This window comes from Plectropomus leopardus, chromosome 1 (genome assembly GCF_026936395.1).
Source record: "Plectropomus leopardus strain MGB_pleo_1.0 chromosome 1, ASM2693639v1, whole genome shotgun sequence".
Classification (NCBI taxonomy): Eukaryota; Metazoa; Chordata; class Actinopteri; order Perciformes; family Serranidae; genus Plectropomus; species Plectropomus leopardus.
The window spans coordinates 15,327,715-15,347,417 of NC_142176.1; the positions used below are offsets into that span (position 1 = coordinate 15,327,715).

Below are 19,703 nucleotides of genomic sequence, written 5' to 3' on the forward strand. Positions count from 1 at the left end.
TTGTTTTCAAAGGTACCTCCTGCACTAGTTAGCCATCTATGGATGCAATAGTACAGACTTGCGCCTGAGCCAGCCACAGCAGAGGGTGCACCCACACATGCTGTGGTCACAACCAGTGGCAGTCTGCTACATAATACATGATAAGACATATTAATATAACTCAGCCTTTTGCTATGGATCAGAGGGAATGAAAAAAATATTTCAAGGTAATGCAAAATGCAAAAGAAAAAAAAGGGGAAAAAAATCCCACTATGACCTTTCAGTGGTTTCATATTAAGTAGAAACGTTTATGGGATGAGAATTTTCTTCAACTTTTCTTTAGATTTTAGGCTGAACCTGTATGAAAGAATACGTCTTGGGTAATATAATTTATGATTTTTCCTATGCTCCAACCCCGGAGGTAACCACAGCTTGAAATTAGTCATACATCACACACTAAACGCATGATCAAAAAGTCACTTCGTTTCATGATATTTAGCTCTCCTCTCTACCTCCTTTGCTCAAAGTACTTCTCTTTAAAAAGCATACATCATGCTGGGAAACGACTCCACTTTTTTCAATAAAAGATAAAGACCATCTTATTACCTTCCCATTAAGAACATAACATTTTGTTAAATGGACTCCTATTTAAAACACTCCTTCGAGCTCTGAGCCAGATTCAATGAATCTCAGCTGCACTTTAATCAACTCTGGCTCTGCTGTTTCCACATAGCCTTTTCATGATTAAGAAGAATAAAAATTCATAGTATTTGATTATTCCGAGTCCTAATTCAAAGGAGAGCAAAAGTCCCCAAAGGGTAATCTTACATATATCTACATCCACAGTATGAAATATCAATATAATTTCCATTCTAGGGCAAGTGGAAGTGACACAGGTATCAGATTCTTCTTTTTTCTCTCTTCCTCTCTCTTTTTTCTCTCATTCTCTCTCCCCAACATAGACACACTCACACAGTACTACAGGATGCAGAGAACCAATCGCATGCATTAAGTACCACAGCACACTGATGGATGTGGGAAGTATTCACGGCACGTATACGCACATAGGGTGTGAGGGGGGCCTTTGAAGAGCGTAAATAATTTACAAGCCACTGTAAGATGCTGCATCAGTTAACACCATCTAGACCCCATTTGTGTAAACGAATAAACCGATTTGTGAACAATTTATATCCGAGACAAAATCACAGATTCCTCATGTACACAATGTGATTGGGGCCAAAGTCTCTAAGTGGAAATGTTGACACTGGAGGTTATTTGGACCTAAATGTCTACTGCGCTTAGCCTATCAGCCCTGATCATGAAGACTGTGAATAACAGAGCTTTTGGCAGAAAAGGTTATGAATGTTGAAGACGTTGTGCAAATGGCAAAAGTGCTACAGTACAAACAGCTGCATCAGCTGTTCTCTCCCAGACAGCTCTTGTACCCAAGGGAAAGGTCATAGCGGCCCATTTTTAAGGGCCTCAGCTCAGAGTGAGTCATATCAGGACCCATCATCACTGATCATGTGACACCCCAGGCAGTAACTGGCAGTTGTCAACATTAGTGAGTGCCTGTCATTTACTCTGTCAATTTCAAGCCTGTCTGATCTGTGTCCTCTTAGCCTGGATCAACAAAATGTCTTCATGTGATAGCCACAGCTCTAATGCTCAAACTGCTTCAATTAAAACACTGTGATCTCAAAAGCGCAGTCACACTAATGAATTGAAGGTGATAAAGTACACATCGGAAGAGCTAATTCAATGATCCTCTGCCCATATAATTTACAGCCTCACTCTGAAACTAATTTGCAGATAAAATGTGAGGATGACTTCCCTTTTGTTCCAATCATTCAGCAATATGCTTTTTTTTTAGAAATAGAATGAAATTTGTCAGAAAAAATAATTCTACGATACAATACGCTATCTGCTTTGCACCACACTGTATTACTTCTTCCACTTTATAGTTTCTGTTGCTGTTTTGAAAGTGTAAAAATCTTAAGCAAACATCTGCCACATTTACGCACCAAGAGTCGGGATGCTATCCAAGGCACATATGGCCCCCCTGATAGGGTAGGTTTACTCTTTGTCTCTTCTGTAAACCCATCTGCTGCTGTTGTTGTTACATCGTGTCTTTCTGTACACTTAGACTTCATTTCCTCTCCAAGCAGCCATTTTGGTAGAGAAAAGATTCAGCATTCTAGATAATAAAAAGAGGGATGTTTTGGTAAACAGTGGATATAGCACAGGGGGGAAATGGCTGGACAGTTGCACTGAAATTCGCAAGATATTTAGGTTTTCATTAAAGTTTACAGCTCTTATAGTTTGGCATTGACTCTTTATTTAGTAATGCAGTTCACTATGAGGAGACAATATTGTGTAAACTCAATATATCATTCAATTCATGGAAAAAATGTGTATGCACTTAGGTTACTTCCACTTAAAAACAATAAAAATGAAAAGCATATGCACAATTATTTGAAATACAATATTTTTTGTACGGTGACTGAGTAAAGCAGGGTCTGATTTGTGCAAGATCACTATCAAATGCAATCGTATTATTATTGTTACTATCATTATTAATAATAATTGTTCTTCTTCTTATCACTATTATTAATAGTATTATTACTATATTTATTATTTTGTATTTGCATACGGATAAGAATCCCTCTTTTATCTACCTTTTGTTTGATGCCATTTCTGAAGTTATTTTTGAAGTCTCTAAATCTGACCTACCTTTCGTTTAGCATGCATTACACACATCATCCACTGCAGCAAATAATGGCAGGCATCAAATGGGAGAGATCATGTGCTTCCATTCATTATATGATATTTGCATACTCTGTGACACTACATTACTCCCAAATTAGTTTCAAAATTAAAATATGCAAATTAGTAACCACATCATGTCTGATGCCATCAGACCTAGCAATGGTCATTAGCGCTAGTGACTCTTTAAGCACTGTGGTGGGTTCCACTTTCATGTTGCCGCAGCTTAGCTTACAGTAAAGTGAACATTTAGCTCTAAAACCAAAAATGTAACCATTATGCTTTAGCCAGAGCTTAGATCTGCCATTCGGGTCTGTATATGTTATAACATTATTGCAACATACTAATTTGTTAATAATTTCATTTAAATAAATCACCTCAATACACGTCTGACAGGTATCCACTGTGTATATTTTTTCAGTCATCTTAGTGCGCATCTGACTATTATTTTCAGTGTCGTGGAAAATTATTCAATATGAAAGTATCTAAATGTCATAAGGAATAATAGCACCTACATAAATGTATGATTCATCCATGGCCATTGTTTAGATATTTTTGGAGGCCTCAGTCCTTCACTGTCTGCATGCAGGAATGTGAGGAGGCTCAAGGGTTACCGAAGGTTAAAATACTGCAGGATGAAGACCTTGGTGATGTTCAGACTCTCTCTCGGACACCACTGTATGATGTGTAAAATACACTTCATACGGGTGACTCATCGTTCTTTCTCTTTGAGTCGTTGGTATGTCTTTTTCCATGTACATGTTGTACCAAGACTTTCTCAGATCCGATTTGTGTTGTCATTAAACCAATATATACATGTAAGGTCAACTGTTGCTCATTAAGTCGATTTTAGTGTTCATCAAAATAAAGACTGACGAGAGTACAAGTTTTTCCTCATCAATTCTAACTTGGTAATAATTTCATTTAAGCCAACCATCCCGATACATGTCTAAAAGGTATACTTCCAGTTATGGTAGTGCACATCTGACTGTTATTTCCAATTATTGGATACATACACATTAAAATTTAAATACAATTATTATTGTCACACCTCTGTATGAGAACTAATCTAGGAACTGCAGTTGGGCCAAAATTAGTCTTTTATACTAACTTTCAGCCCATAAGAGTGAGTATACTAATTTCAATATGTATAGTGGAATCTAGGAATGCACGGCATTGTATGATTGCATGAGCGTTGATTTTTGAAGTTTTTTTGCCGATATATAACAACTCATTTGGCCGATGGCCGTTAGCCGATACCGACATTGATATATATCATATTTTTTTCCCCACTTAAATTTGGTGATCATCAAGTCTCTTCTGTAGTGGAATTAACATCATATTATGCATACTTTTATTGCGATGTCTCACCAGCACATATAGACAGAAATACAATGCTTTTCTATGTATGTACTATTCATTCATTGAGCTGAATAATAAAATGTCATATCTGTATGAAATCTGTATGTTGGGCAATTCTTTTTTATTTTAAAGCCACTATCTGCCAATACCAATGATGTGCCTATGTTATCATTCATCCCTAGTGGAAACCACTTACAGTGTTATGTACTGATGCAATTTTATGGATCAAAAAGCTTAGGACAAAATCATATGCAAATGCCGTTTAAATAATTTAAATTATAGTCATCAAGTATTCCTCTTGTAACATTGTTTTTGAGTCTTTTATACATACAGATGAGGTGTCCCTGTGAAGCTGTATTTCATGGAGCCCAGTCTTATCTAATGAACCCATCAAAATTTCCAAACTAAAATGGATAAATCTTCACTCACAAATCTTAATCTTTTCATGCCCAGTAGGGGTGGAAATCAGCAGAGGCCGAACGATACGATATTATCGTGAAACTTAAGTCACGTTACAATATTTTTGCAATTCTAAACATGTTGCGATATGTTGCAAAAAAAAAATTGTTGATTATTGCAATAAATTATGTTACAATATATCACAATTCATTACCTTTTTTAAACTGCCGATTGTGTCCCCAAAGAAAAAAAACTTAGACAACATTGTTTATTTAATAAGAAAGTTTCCAATCTGTTCATTTCCCTTCAGTCATTTTATTGCAGCAATATGTAACTAGTGGACTGAAAAAAGCCTACCAGATGTTCAGTTTGTACTTATGGTATTAATAATTTACATGTTTTTTTTTTTTTTAAAAAAAGTAATTCACATCTGTAAATCAATATGATATTGCTACAGAAAAATATCTTGATACTATGCTGTATCAGTTTTTTTCCCCACTCCTGAAGTCCAGCATAAAATTGGTGGGGCAACCTCATAGACTCAAGCACTGAAACTATAGTTGTTTTGTTCCTTTAAAAAAAAGAAGTATTGATTTTTAAAAAAAAAAATAAAATTATATTATATACTATGGTAATTCCACTTTGTTGCTTTTTCATTTTTCTCCCATGATACTTGGCCTGACGGTAACCCATCTGCTTCCAGCTGGCTACCTGAGGCTGGTGCTGCGTGCACATTGAAATCATGACAGGAAAAAGAAAGTCATTTTCTCTCAATGAAAAATGTAGTCTCCCTAAAGCTTATGACAAAAGACACAACAAGAACGAGACAACGAGATGCGGCAGCCAAACCTAATGTTCCTCAGCTCAAATCAGGACAAACAGTCATAGCTGCTAGTGATGGAAACAAAGAAAGAATGTGCATGTGGAAAGCACTTGTGGTTGAAACCACCCACGTCAAGATTGATAATGCTCGGTCACGTAAATCCCCCTTGAGCTGGCCCTTAGTAGCAAAGCTGTCCAATTCATTACTTTTTATTCATGTAATATTATCATAAATCATAAATATACAAATGTCAATTAGATGGTAATCTGCATATAAATAAATACAAAGAAAAAAATGGTTATCATAACAAGCTGATTATAGTGATTGATTTCACCTGGAGAGATGTGATCACCACAGAGGTTTCCATTGTATTTTCATTTCATCCTTTTTTTGTATAATAGAGTTTAGACTACACACTAAGCCTTCAATGGATCCACATTGAATTAAAATAGAAATTTAAATTGGTTGTCTGTATGTTCATAGATTTATACTTTTTTTTTTTTTCCCGCGTGTCTATTTAAACATGGTAATAAATCTGTTTCTGTTTTTTTGTTTTTTTTCTTTTTTTTGTATAATAAAGTTTAAACTACACACTTAGCCTCCACTGGATTCACATTGAATAATAAGGCAATTTACATGTGTGACAGATAATTATCTTAACCCTGCACCACTGGTAGTGTCCAATGGTAGTGCACATTGTATGACAAAGAGAAAAAACTAAAAGAGCACTGTTAGCATTGGATCTGCTGTGGCAAGATTAAGACAACCTTTTCTCACCATCAGCATGAAATAAAAAACAAAAGTTCAAATGCGAATGTCAACCAACAGCAGCACTTTAGACGCATGAAATAGAGGCAAACTAACCACTTTTTGTTCTTCTCCTGCATCGCTCGCAGACATATCATTAACTGAAACTGCTGGATGCTGGATGCTGTGTGCTCTGCGGTTTGCTTGCGCTCAATGCTGTGTGTTAGGAGACGCTCCAGTGTTTTAGCAGAGCTCAATCGAAGGTTTTTGACAGCTGCAGGACCCCAGAGCAAACAAACAAAGAATTGGAAATAGATCAAGATTTATATAGACAATGTGATCCATGGAAAAAAAGGGGAAAATAATGAAATGCCAATTTAGGGTGACTATCTCTATCCAATTTTCTTACACATCTGTAGCTGATACCATTTATCTGCAGTGAATTTCCAAGCAGAGTCAGAAAAAGAAAGCTGAAATGTGTACCAGTTGCATCATCTCCATATCTCTTAACTCTCTGACTTGTAGTGCTAAAATAAACCATATGACGGATGAGAGTCTCATTTGAGCTGCATGACCCTGTACTTGGTTAAGGTTGTACAATAGCCCGCATGCTGTTTTGACTGCTGTGCCACTCATTAAAAACCCCACTAAAATCGAGCCTTTATTAAAACTGGCAGATGTGGACACCCTCTGCATGCTTTTGTAGAGTGACGATGATGATAATGACCAGGTTGGCCTTGATGCCCCAAGCCTGGTCTTGTTGTTTCCCCCCAAGTGCTCTCATTCTGTCTATTTTCAATTTTGTTATTAATATTTCATTTTTATTGTTGTGTTGCATTAATTGTTTTTTATAATGGAAGCACTGTGAAGCCCTTTGAGCCTAGCGTGTTTGTGTAGCCCTCAGCTATGATTAAGGACTATCCAAATAAACCCTTTACTTTGTATGGGTGTGTGGGTGTACGCCAGTGAGTGAGTGACAGGAAGTTGTTAGTAGTAAAGACTGAGAGCTTGGCTGTTGTTCAGTGGCTTTCCTGTCTCTTCTCATCCTGCATTGGTTTTGTTTATGCACTATTAGGATTTGAGGGAAGTATTTTACCAGAAGTAAGCCTTTAGTCTCAATACATTTAAAGGGTTTCATGGATTTTCTATGCCTCTGCACAGGCGATAGCTAAGGCTGGAGGCATTACGTTTTTGGGTTGTCTGTCCATACCGTCCGTCTGTCATATTCTTGTGAATGCCATATGTCAAGAAACGCTGCAAGGGGATTTGTTCAGTTTTGACACAAACATTCACTTAGAATCAATGATGAACTGATTAGATTTTGGTGGTCAAAGGTCAAAGGTGAAGGTCACTGTTGCCTCATCAGTCTCATTCTTGTGAATGCAATATCTCAGGAGCACCTTAAGGGAATGCCTTCAAATTTAGCACAAACATTTGAGTGGTCTCAAGGATGAGTTAATAAGGTTTTGGTGATCAACAGTCAAGGTCACACCGACTATGCATTTGTCTCATTCTTGTGAAAGCAATATTTCAGTACATGAGGGAATTTCTTTAAATCTGATACAAACATTAAATTGGACTCCACAATGAGCTGATTTGAATTTGTTGTCCAAAGGTCAAGGTCACTGTGACCATGCATCTGTCTCATTTTTGTGAATGCAATATGAACATGGACTTTAGGTAGTTTCCTCAATTGTGGCACAAATGTCCACTTGGACTCAAGAATGAACTGATTAGAATATGGTGGTTGAAGGTCAAAACCAAGGTCGTGGTTACCTTATAACACATGTTTTTGGCCATAATTTGAGAACCTTGGGTGTCCACCTGTGCAGTCCACTTGAGTGGTGCACTGAGGCATACAACCCTGTGGTGGTATACCTAGTTTTTAAATCACCTGAAAACCTTTGTCCTTAGCAGCTGTAGCATGTCTTGCTAATGTCTAATTAAAGGTCATACAGTATATATATAATAATTATAAATTAGAATAATAATTCATAATTATATGACTTAAAAATGATATATATCAAGTCTATAGTGACAACACTCTGGGAACAGGCTTCCTCTAAGCGTCATTACAAGAGGCTGGGGGATCATCACAAAAGATTGTTTGCTTCACTATTAAAGGTGTAGTCAAACCGAAATCTGTCACCCGTTCATTTCAGTGAGGAAGGAAACAGGTCTTAATCCTGGTCACATATTGATCAGAGCCGAACACAGTTTGATTGAACTTCGACCTGCGACATCCAGAGGCCCTCCAATATCCAGCTAATTTAAGATAAGTATAGGACTGACTCTTGTCAGGCCAATTCTGAATGCACCATTAGGGCAGTTGCAGTCTCTTTCTGTATCTGCTTCCTGTGTTTATTTGGTTTGGTTCGGCCCAAATAAGGTCTTAAGCACTCAAATGCCTATATTTACCTTGTTTGGCTTTGTTGTGGTTGTTTCAGCTGTGTCATCCTGTGTATGTACATTGAGGGCTTAATAAAAAGTAGGTCAAATTTCTTGTATGTGTACACACAAGCTTGACCATTAAAGCTGATTTTGATTCTGGATCTTTTGCATCAGAGAGACCACTGACATTGCACAGAGTAATTCCCATAAGTAAGTGATTTATGTTATGTTTTCTTTTGTGTAGTCCTGCATCTGTATAATTCCTTGAGTTGGATTACCACGCTATGCACAGTTCATGGTCTTAAGACTCAAAATCAGTTATTAAAAGTAGCAGATATTTATTGAAGATATGTTATAACAGCACTGTTTTGCACAGTTTGATGCTAAATGCTAACACCTTTAAGTTAGTCTTTCAGTCAATTATTGAATAGAGAATTAGAGAGAGATGGACAGATACATAGCCCAATTGTTCCACTTAATTTTATGCAAACAAAACCATAAAGAGGACCTTTTCCTTATTTTCAGTCATATGTATCTAATGTTATGTCAGCATGTAATCTTGATTGTCAATACTGTTAATTTCTATTTGATTTCATACTGGAACAAGTCTGGTTGGGAAGATTTTAGATCAGAAGTTTTTTGTTATCTTCGTCATTCCCTGGCAGCAAGTACACGGCTATATGTAGCTACATGCAAATGTCTGGGAAACCTGTAAACTTTGTTGCTGATGTTGTTAATTTCTCTCAAATTTCGGATCATATTCCTGCTAGAATGTGGCTGGTTGTGAAGATTTTGGTTTGAAGGCTTTTGAAAGGTTTTTAATTATCTTTATTTTTTATGGTACCTCGATTCTCAATGCCAGGCATCAATGCCGATGCAGAGATGCTAAGAGTGCAGAGACCCAAGAACCAGAAAAATTGACCAATTGAAGCAGCCTGGGCTTTAACAGAAGGGGGCCTTAAAGAGACAGGCGCTAAAAAAGAGCATCTCAGACAGAGGGTGAATACAAATGTTTAAGCACAGATGGTATGATAGGGAAAAAAGTAATTTTGGATTAACATTAAAGCATGTACACATGTTCAGGTGGGGAAAAAAAACAAGCCCAAGAATGAGCATATGCAGTAACATGTCCACTGTAATGCAAAAAGTGTTATACTGTCTTTCAAATTGTAGGATGTTATATTTACTAATCATGCATTTTACAATATTAAATGCTCAATGAATTTTTCTTGCTGCAACTTGCCTTTCTTTTTTAACAATAAAAAGTAAGATTATGTCATGAATCACCATTTTAAAAAGATATTGGCAGATATCTTTGCGACACTTCTCAAGGTCATTTTACAGCAGGGTGGGAGATGAGCGAAGCCGCTTAAGGTGTCATCCCCACTTATAATAAAACACAGCTGCATGCGATATGGCAATTAATACAACACATGGGGTCATGCCCTTAATTGAAGCAGTATAGCCTGTGTATAATCCTCTTCAGTACAGATGAGCCGTTAGCCAGTGTGTTTCAGTACACTGCAGATACATCTAATACACTGAAAAGTGGATACTAATTGGCAAATGTTTGCATGTATGCTCATAGACTTTTATTTTTTCATGTGTCTATTTAAACATGGCAATAAATCTTTTTCTGTTCATAAAATGGAAAAACAGAGGAGACAAAAAAATAACATAATAGGATGGACATGAATTATGCCCTTCAAAGGGAGGTTTCAGTTTCTACATAGCCTTAAAGCTGTTTCCCTGGACTCTGTAAATAATCTTTTACTGTGAGGTGTGTACAACAGGTTAGTCATATGTGCTTTTCTTTTTTTAGCATGTACGCCTGGGCTGTTTATCCACTTGAGAGAAACCTGAAGCATTGGCCCTCTCGTTCGTAGAACCATGAAATTTGCATCTAATCACTTTGAGCTTTGTGTCAGAGTGAGAACAAACACAGTGCAAACAAATATTATGCAGCTAAGCACACATTCACTGCAGCCACTGCTGTGATCCCGAGTCAGGCTCCATGCCTGCGTAATGTTACCCCCTTACTGTTACTTTTCCTGACATACTTCAATTTTGAAAATCCATACAAATAAGTGCAAACAAAGAAAAACGTACAGCAAAAAAGATCTCACATCCTCCACACATTACACTCCAAAAAGAAGAAAGAAAATACACATACACAGCTAAAAATGTTGCTATAGACAAACATATATTTCTGGGTGATTCAGCATTACATTTGAGTGTGGGAGAAATATGCAACACACCAACCCGCAACACTGTCACTTCATCTTTTTTGGATTTGTTCCCTCCCTCCCAGCAGGTTAACTGTCCCCAGACAATGAGCCTCAGCTCTGCTTCAGGGTCTACAGAGTAGGGACACCAGACAGACAGACAGGCCTTGTATTCAGGCAGAGCCGATAGGCCTGGCAAGTGTGTCCTGTTTGGCATTTAAAACACCTCCGCTCAGTCCTATGTCGTGGGAGAAGTGACGGACCTGACAGGCTCAGTCTCTTGGGAGCCACTGGGCCTCTTTCCAATCTCCCTGGGTCAGTGCGGGGGTGAGGCGCCAGTGAGGCACCAGTGAGGAGCTCCTGGCTAGAAACACTAATTATCATGGCTGCCTTGCATTTAGTAGTACTGTGTTCAGCACTAGGTAGCGTGCTCCTCCTGGTCACGCTGTCAGATACCTCACAGGGCTGGCTCTAATTGTGGAGATTGTAAAGCTATGGGTGTTTAGGTTCAGTCTGCCAAAGGCAACTCTCTGCATCACTGACTTATGTAAATAAATGGGTAAACAAACAAGTGTTTAATGCCCCTCCCAAAATTTGCTGCTGCTGTTGACATTGTTTGTATGGGTTGTCAGTAATGGTCCTCTTTTTAATTTGTGCAGAATTTTTTGATTGGTGAATCGGGGAGCGGTCGTGTCACAGACTACACACTACCACAGCATTGTAGCGCTCTCACTAACACACACAGTAATGCCTCTGCCCAAACTCATGATAATTTAATAAATGCCTGAAGGCAGAGTTTGAGGCAGTGGACAAATATAAATATTAATTAACACACTGGGGACCCAAGTAATGTGAAATGTAAAAACTTCTCTGCCTATTGGCTGCTGCCATATTAAAGGGAACTCTGGTCAGATTTTTAATGTGGTTTAGAATATGCATTAGAACTTCAAACATTAACTTCTAAAGTTAACATCTTCTCATTGATATTGAGGGTTTAAGTTGGAAATTAATGCAACTTGCTACAAGTGCACCAAACCAAAAAGCAAATACATCTTCTGACAGACCACATATGGCAGGAGTCAATGGCAACTTCATAAAAAAGTACTTCCCAGACTAATTTAATTCCATTATAGCTGAATAAGGTTGCTTGTCAATGTCACAGATCTCTAATTAAAGCATTAAATCGATGCAAACAAAAATGTGCAGTCACTCTGAGAGCACCAATTAAAATATTAAGAATGTTATGTTGACCAATCAAAACATCTACCTTTCTTTCCTCAGCCACACAATACACACTCCTTCTCACTAAAGACTCTCAGGGAGGGGATACTGATGGGATACCGACTGAGCATCAATAACGGCCAGTGTGACAGCTTTGAGGACCCTTTGGAGCTCTGCACTCCCACACCGTCTTGACTTCACAGTAAAGCCGAGGGAGTGGGCAGTGTGTGACAGGTAGTGGTGAAATTGGTGGGCTGAGTCTTGACATTGGCCATTTCCTTCTACCTTGACAACAGTCTGTACCAGCAAACTAAACAACTGTCACTCCCTCAGTGTTATTGCTTACAAAGGTGTCAGAGTTACTATGACTGCATGCTGCTTGTATGTAACTCTAAATTTAGAAGATTCTTCAAATGTTGACACAGGCAATCACTGACTTGTAGTTAGAGCTGTTGGGGTGAAGGAATTTCCCCTGCGATGATTTCGCCTGCTACAGCTTAATGCATGGTATTACCGCCATTTTTTGTGGTTTCTGCAAATTACAGAATTTATCCCAGATTGAGTGCTTTGTAGGTACGTTTTAATGTTAAGCTATAATAAGGTCGGCCCCTTCTCACTCCCAACTTGTTAAATACCCCCACTTTGACAGTGCTTCCAGCATAAGATCCCGATGCCAAAAAATACTTTTCTCGTACGCATGATACGCCCCTGGTCGGCATAAACTGAGAGCGTGGCCGTAAACAGCTGGTTGAATTGTTATTATACACAGCTGGATGGCTGGATGGCACATGCCACATAAACCTGATAGGCTGAATGAATGAATGTGCATGATAAGCCACAGAGAGGTGTCAAGTTGAAACGCTGCGACATAGCATAAGGAGCGCGAGGGCGCCTATAGGGCGGATGGGAGGTGCAGTGAATGGATCCAACAAACTCCTGACTTTCATGCGGGAGTTTTCTGTTTGCTTCCTATCTGAAAGTGATGGGTGTTTTTCTACACCTTACCATGTGCCTCCTTACCCCAATCTTAACCAACTGTGCAAGCATGTGCGTTTGTTGACATCCCGGTATTGGTTGCCATGTGCTTGTGTTACCTCAACATAACCACCTGCAGCGTCATCCCACCTTGTGCCAGAGCGTAAAGAGCAGATGCGGAAGGATACCTAAATCATAATATATAGACGCAGAAGTCCACTGCAAAGTGGCAACATGTGAGGAGTTGGGATGAGAATGTGTTGATAAGGTATATTGTTGCTTTTTAAATGGCAAACATGACACTATTTTAGAACAAAATAATTACTCATTCATTGTTAAAGGTCCAATAAGTAGGATTAAAGAGCACCTTTTGGCAGGAATGAAATATAATATAATAAGTATGTTTTCAGCCAGGTAAAAAATGATATTGACAAGCTGCTGCAGCCTTCATACCTAGTTGATCTCCAATGCATCACCAGGTGACACACCTATTCAAATAAGTTTTCATTTAAAAGGGTAATATACATGAAATGATATGATGATAAGAAAAATGTTTTTAAAAAAGTTAAATACTTTTTTTTAACTCTCAGTAACCAGAAATAACAGGACAACAGGAAATGTGCAGAGCTAAGCCCAGTAGATGCTCAGTGCACTGTCGCACTGCCTGCTTTCAAAGCAGAGTGTGAATACATGGCGCTACCAATAAAAAAGAATAAAAAAAATTATAGATGTGTTGGTTGCTTGCCATCCTGTGCAATTACCTTTTCAGTTATATTATCGCAACAGCTTTACGTGTAGATCAAGATAGAAAACTGGGATTTTGAGGGATTTTTTCATGCGAAATGGATACATTCTAGTTGACAGTAATTAACAACTTAATATTTCAAAGATCTTGAGTCTTTCTTTCCTCCCATACACACACACACACTAATGCACACAGATCGATGTCACGCACACTTTACATGCAGTACCAACATACTGTAAGCCCAACTTAACTACTCAGGGGGATCAAAGTTTCGATCCCATATTACAACACGATATAGTGTTGTCAGCGGAAAGGCTTAGACATGCATTACATTACATTCCTCCAGTGATTGACCCAGCACTGAACAGGTGTACCAGCGTACATGTTCAGCTGAGCTCTTCCACGTGAGAATTAGAAAGTCAGACACACACAAGAAGTGCTCTGATCTCTGGTAGGGAGAAGCTGGAGTGCCAGGTAGAGGTAAGACAGATGGGTATGAGTTTTCCTGCCAGCTGTCTATACTGAGTTGCTCTGTACCATCACGGTTTGGCACAGAGGCAGAAGACGATTCATGTTTTTTAAGGAATGTCTCATACAATGAAAGTTATGGCTACGGGTTGGCACGGAGCGCCCACGGTATAAATTGTCCAGTCAGCACCTCCACCCTGGCGAATCTACTCTGTAACAGTGACTGAATGATGGGTCTGTAATTGCAAACTGTTTTCATCGTAGTCAAAATATTATGATATTACGGAGGGGGGTAAATTTTAGGGAGAGATGGCCACAGTTGTGTGAGCAAAGACAAAATAGCCTTCAACCATAAAAATATATAATTGATTGATAACAGTGACACTTTCACTGATGGAGTTTGACCTGCACGCAACAGTAAAGCGGGAAAGCCATCTTTTGATCTGTCAGCATTATCAAATGAAATATTGAGTACTTATTTCTAGATAAATAAACAATATTTAAAAAAAAGAGGAGAGACATGGTGAATGAGCTTGGCAGACATTATACATTATCTGGATCAAACAAAAGAGAACATGTGACTTACAACTAAAGGAGACTGTGCTGTCAGGGTCCCAAAACTTTGAAACAGTCTCCCAGTTGAAATCCATCTTGCAACATTACTAACTTCTTTTTAATCACTACTAGAAGCTTAGTTTTAGAAAATTCCTTTTCTTTATCATTATTTGATATGGTTTGTTGTTGCTGTTTTTATTATTTTTTTCATTCTTTCCTTTTTCTTTTGTGGGTGTGTGGGGGTGGGGTATTATTTTGTGTAAACGGAGAAGTACTTTATAACACTGTATTGAAAGTTGCTATACAAAAAAAAAATTATTGTTATTGTTAGTAATTAGTGGTAGTAGTAGTCGCGGCTGTAGTAGTATTAGTATTAATATTAGTATTGGTAACGTATGTAATAAATATATGGATAAATATTTTCTTTCTGCCCTCTTTGTTTAAGCTGACAACCTTAATTGTTGGGATGGTATTGGAATCTAATGTCTTTTGTTACAAAGGAAATAGTGTCCACGACATGGTGTTCATTTCATGCTCTGCATGGATAATGGACAGGGAATTATGCTTAAAGTTCTGTATACAGCAGTTAGAGCACTACCATGGCAGCAAACCACAGGATTTAATTAAATCATCTGCAACAACAATATACCCTTTGGTTATTCATTGCACTACATTCATGGAGTGCAGAGCATACTCTGGGCACTTTATTGAAAGTAAAACTTAACCTATCATTCTGCTCGGTTGAAGTTAAAATTCACTCACAGCACTTACTCATCTCATCCATGGTTCTGATCAGCTCTGAGCTAATCAACAGAACACTGATACACCCCATGAGTCACAAACTTCCGCTAAGGGAAAAAAAGAACTCATGGAAAGCCCTACCTGTGCTACAAATTATGGTCCCAAAAAACATCCTAATTTAGAGAGGGGGCACAGAATAATACAAAAGGTCACATGTGTCTAAATGAAATTAAAAAAACCTGAAAGTTTGCAGTTGTGGCCATAATGCTGTTTTAAGAGCCCTGGTAGCTGCAAGCCGCCTCCTAAGCAACCTCTATGTTAAGAACCATATCCAGACAACTCAGTTTTATTGAGACCCTTTATATTATAATACACGGTTGAGCAGTCCATACTTGAAAGACATAGGGGCCAGAAAAATGATTTCAAAATGCTAAGCTTACAAAGACCTCAGCCTAAAACAAATCTTCTACAAAAGTTTCAAAAACAAATTTCACTGCACACGTTTCCTCAAGAAGTTTTACTAAACCCAACAGTGCTTAGAAATGAGCAAACATTTATACACTGTACAATATTTTTACTACTGTTTTTTAACATTTAAAAGTAAAATGCTGACTTTTTGAAGTAAAAAGTTTGAGTTGAGCCCCTTAAGGATTGCCCTCTGTAAATCATAGTGTAACTCCATTAAACACTTTATCTGGTTAATACTGTCTACCATGCAAAATTGCAGCTTGTAATGGGGGGGTAGATTAAATGGAATCACTCTCACCTAGTGGCAAATTCCACACCAGTAAGCAACAAATGGCTTGCCAAGCTCTGGGTGACATTTCCAGGGATTAGCTCATGATGCTAGGGGTTGAGGCAGGACCCAGTAGGAGGGACAGCTGCTGAGCATCATAACACCCTCCAACACACGCGCGCACACACACACACACACACACACACACACAAAATGAATTTTTTAAATTTATATAGCAGCCATAAAATACTGCCCCAACACTAAGCAAAATAAACAGAGAATACTAATAAAAGCTCACTAAAAACATACATTTGATCAATTAATCCAATAAGCCAAACAAAAAGGCACTGCACTTTTTTAAAAGCAGATTTTAAGAGAGAGCGAGCTTATAACACATGCAAGCACGTCTATTGGACCTAGTATACACTCAGCTTGGCTGTAAAGCCTCTGCCAGATGCAAAAATGAACAGATGGGAATGTCAAAACCTTGCTTTTTTAGATGAGCATGCCACCTGAAATTACTTAGGGAGGTTCTCCGTGTGCGGACTATATTTTTAGTCACTAACTCACTGCCTTTATATGTGTGTGTTTATGTGAGTGTGCCGATATGTCACCGGACAGGCTGTTCTCATTCACTGTTTGTAGTAATACCTACAAAAGTAATGCATTACAGCTTGTAAATTACCATGCAATTGTGAGCCAGAAGGCTGTGATCACAGCTGCAGACTGTCCTCAATTACATGATGGGAGTAAAGGAGGAAATTAGATGATGTAGTATTAACAGCAAAAAAAGTCTTTATATGGAGACAAATACAGTGGTGGTTGGCTCAAATAAACACAGGACTTTGACCCAGGAGACTGGTGTTTTTGTGTGTCAAACCAAACGTCAATGTTGAGTAATCTTAAGTGATGTACGCCATCGCATCTTGTCACATCATCTCAAATAATGATTTAATGTTACCAAATGACACCTAATCATGATTCTTTTTCAAAACCTAACCTAACTCAGCCCATTCTTATTCCCAGAATGAGATAAGAATGCAGAGGGCACCTTTTAGGTTACATATACGTGTATACATTTTTTTCTGTAACATCAGTTAAGATATGTAATTTCAAAAATTATAAAAACAGTTTTCTGGGCACTATTCCCTAGTCTTTTGACCCACTTTTTAAAACTATTTTAAAGTAATGTTCTTGTACCTCTTACCTTTTTGAAAGAAGTTAAATAGACTTGCTTAGGTTTCCGACAGTCAAATAGTTTGCGAAAGGCATCTGAACGCAGCACAAGAACACTGAGTAAAGTCAGTGCATGACGACTGCAGTTATTGTACAGATTTTTTTGTGCTGGTGGGTTGAAGATGTGAAGCATGCAAATTTTGACAAAAAAAACCTAGCAAACATTTAATACCTTTTATTAAATTCTTTCAAAGTATTCACTATATATATATAACATAAGTCTGGACTAAGAATCAAATGATAACCAGCCTGGCCAATCATTGGTTGTAATAGTGTTTTCACAATTATCAGAATAATTGCTTTTTTTCATCCAATAGCTGATTAAATAAAATGAATAACTGAAACATGCACAACTTTGAATGTCTACAGTTACCATTCTTTTGTGTGCTCCAGCTTTAACAAGTCTTTTGGAGGTGTAATTGCAGAGTGATGCAGACACACCAAAAGTATAAATACTCACAGTGGTGTAGACTCTGCATACTATGAATCAGCTTTTTTTTCTGCAGTGTGGTTCAAACCCTACACTGATAAAGGCAGAGAATTATACAGCAAATCTGTGCTTCCTGATCCAAGGAAGTTTTTAAATTGCGTCAAAACTTCAGTCCATGCTTTCTCTCTTTTGCCCTCTCGCCACCCCTCTCGTTCTCTCTATCTCTTTCTCTGGATAAATGGATAAAATACAGAAAGGTCTAAAAGTGAAGTAGGCCTATGGCAGTGTTACACATACCAACATCAGGGAAGGCCTGACTGAAATATACTGTATGCAAAGAAGGTGGGAGAGCCATGGCTCTTTGTTGAAAGATAATGTTTATGAAATAATGTGTAATGTTGTTCGAAAGTTATCTTTATTTAATTAAATATTGGATGCTGGAGCTGCTATGGAGTTTGTGTTATCAATTTTGACACTAAGTTTGTTTTTTGTTGCAAATGTAGATCAGTTTTGAAATATATGTTATTGTTCTCCTTGATTACTGAAAAACAGAAACATATTGCTTGATCCCTTGTCTGGACAGATATGGATGTAAACTGAAACTTATTTGGCAGAGGCCTACATCCACAATTCTCTGTTTTCTATGGGCATTACAGGGATACTTTGCTAACTTTGATTCTGCTTTGTATCAAAACAACGTAATATATAGATGAACTGTGGTAAACTAACCTCCGTCCAACCAGTGCCTAGATATCCCTCCTCCCTGAATTACCCAAAATTCATCATTTGGCAATTTTTTGCCAGTTGTTGGGGCTGTTGCTCCAACTGCAGGCTGTACTTTTGCATTTTTGTATTTCCCAGACCATGCTGCCACCACTGTGGACACAAAGAGTATACAGCTGATCAAGAGACACATTTGTCCCTTTCTCTGTTTCTCAAACCCATACCGAAATCCAATCAAATGGGACAACTAGGCAGTGTTGATCAAATATAAATCAAGATTATCCACTGCACTGCCTATTTCTTTCCTAAAACGTTTTCAGAAACGTATTGTGATGTCCTGTATTGACGTAATGGTAAGAGTTTGTAAACAGAATGTGGGCACCATTACTGCTTCCTGCACTGTAAAATTGAGGCTGAAAACTCTGAGATTTAACAGTAACACTAAGCAGAACTCATCAGCTTTTAACCAAGATTCCTTTATAGTGTTGCATATTTCTCACCTTGAATGTTTTAGCTTACCATTTAACTGTAACCTGAGATCTGGACATCTGCCATTGTGTCAAACGGACAAGGTCACATTGCTTCTCCCACCAGCATGAGCGTTTATTCGTCCGATGCATAGTTGAAGGGTTTCTACCTTTTAAGCAACAAACCAATGTCACAGTCCTTTTCCTTTTTTTTTTTTCTTTGGACACGTAGCACCAGTTTCAAAGGTGTTTGCATTTTTCTACTGCATAGACAGCCTGGTGTGGAAACTCTCTTTATAGTGGTAAAATACTTCTTTAAGTGCAGACATGACTTTGCAATTCTTTGTTTTTGCTTTCTATTTCCTTTTATTCCTCTTTCAGTCAAGATCTGGCTTGCACTTGATTGGAATCTAACTCATATTCTTTCTGATTTTGATATCTTGTTATCAAGTTCAGCAGAGTGAAGTGAGAGAGGAAGAAAAGTGAAGAAGATGGAAAGCCACGAGTTCGGATATAGCACTAAATCTAGTGGGAAAAGCCAACAGCTGCTGATGGAGATGTGGTCTGAGGGGTGATGCATGGAGAGGACCGGGAGGTTATATGAAGCAGAGAGGAGGGCAGGTAAGTGAGAAAGAGTGGAGAGAGGTGGCAGGGGAAAATGAAAGGAAGCAGTAGATGTGTGGATGGAACAGAGTAGAAGACCTATAGGGAGGA

The 19,703-nt window shown here is 38.1% G+C and overlaps 1 protein-coding gene and 1 long non-coding RNA gene across 8 annotated transcripts in view; one reads left to right on the forward strand and one right to left on the reverse strand.

The window, feature by feature from the left end:
• The window catches only part of LOC148190382 (uncharacterized), a 127,376-nt gene that overhangs the window by 105,003 nt on the left and 2,670 nt on the right, over nt 1-19,703 (forward strand). The window contains exon 2 of one of the 2 annotated variants that reach the window (XR_015776346.1): nt 19,441-19,610. This is a non-coding gene — a long non-coding RNA (uncharacterized LOC148190382). The remainder of the gene's footprint in view (nt 1-19,440; nt 19,611-19,703) is intronic. The other variant, XR_015776347.1, reaches the window with a different exon arrangement.
• Nucleotides 1-19,703, reverse strand: part of pcdh9 (protocadherin 9) — a 285,117-nt gene that overhangs the window by 46,462 nt on the left and 218,952 nt on the right. The gene's annotated exons all lie outside the window — the stretch shown is intronic.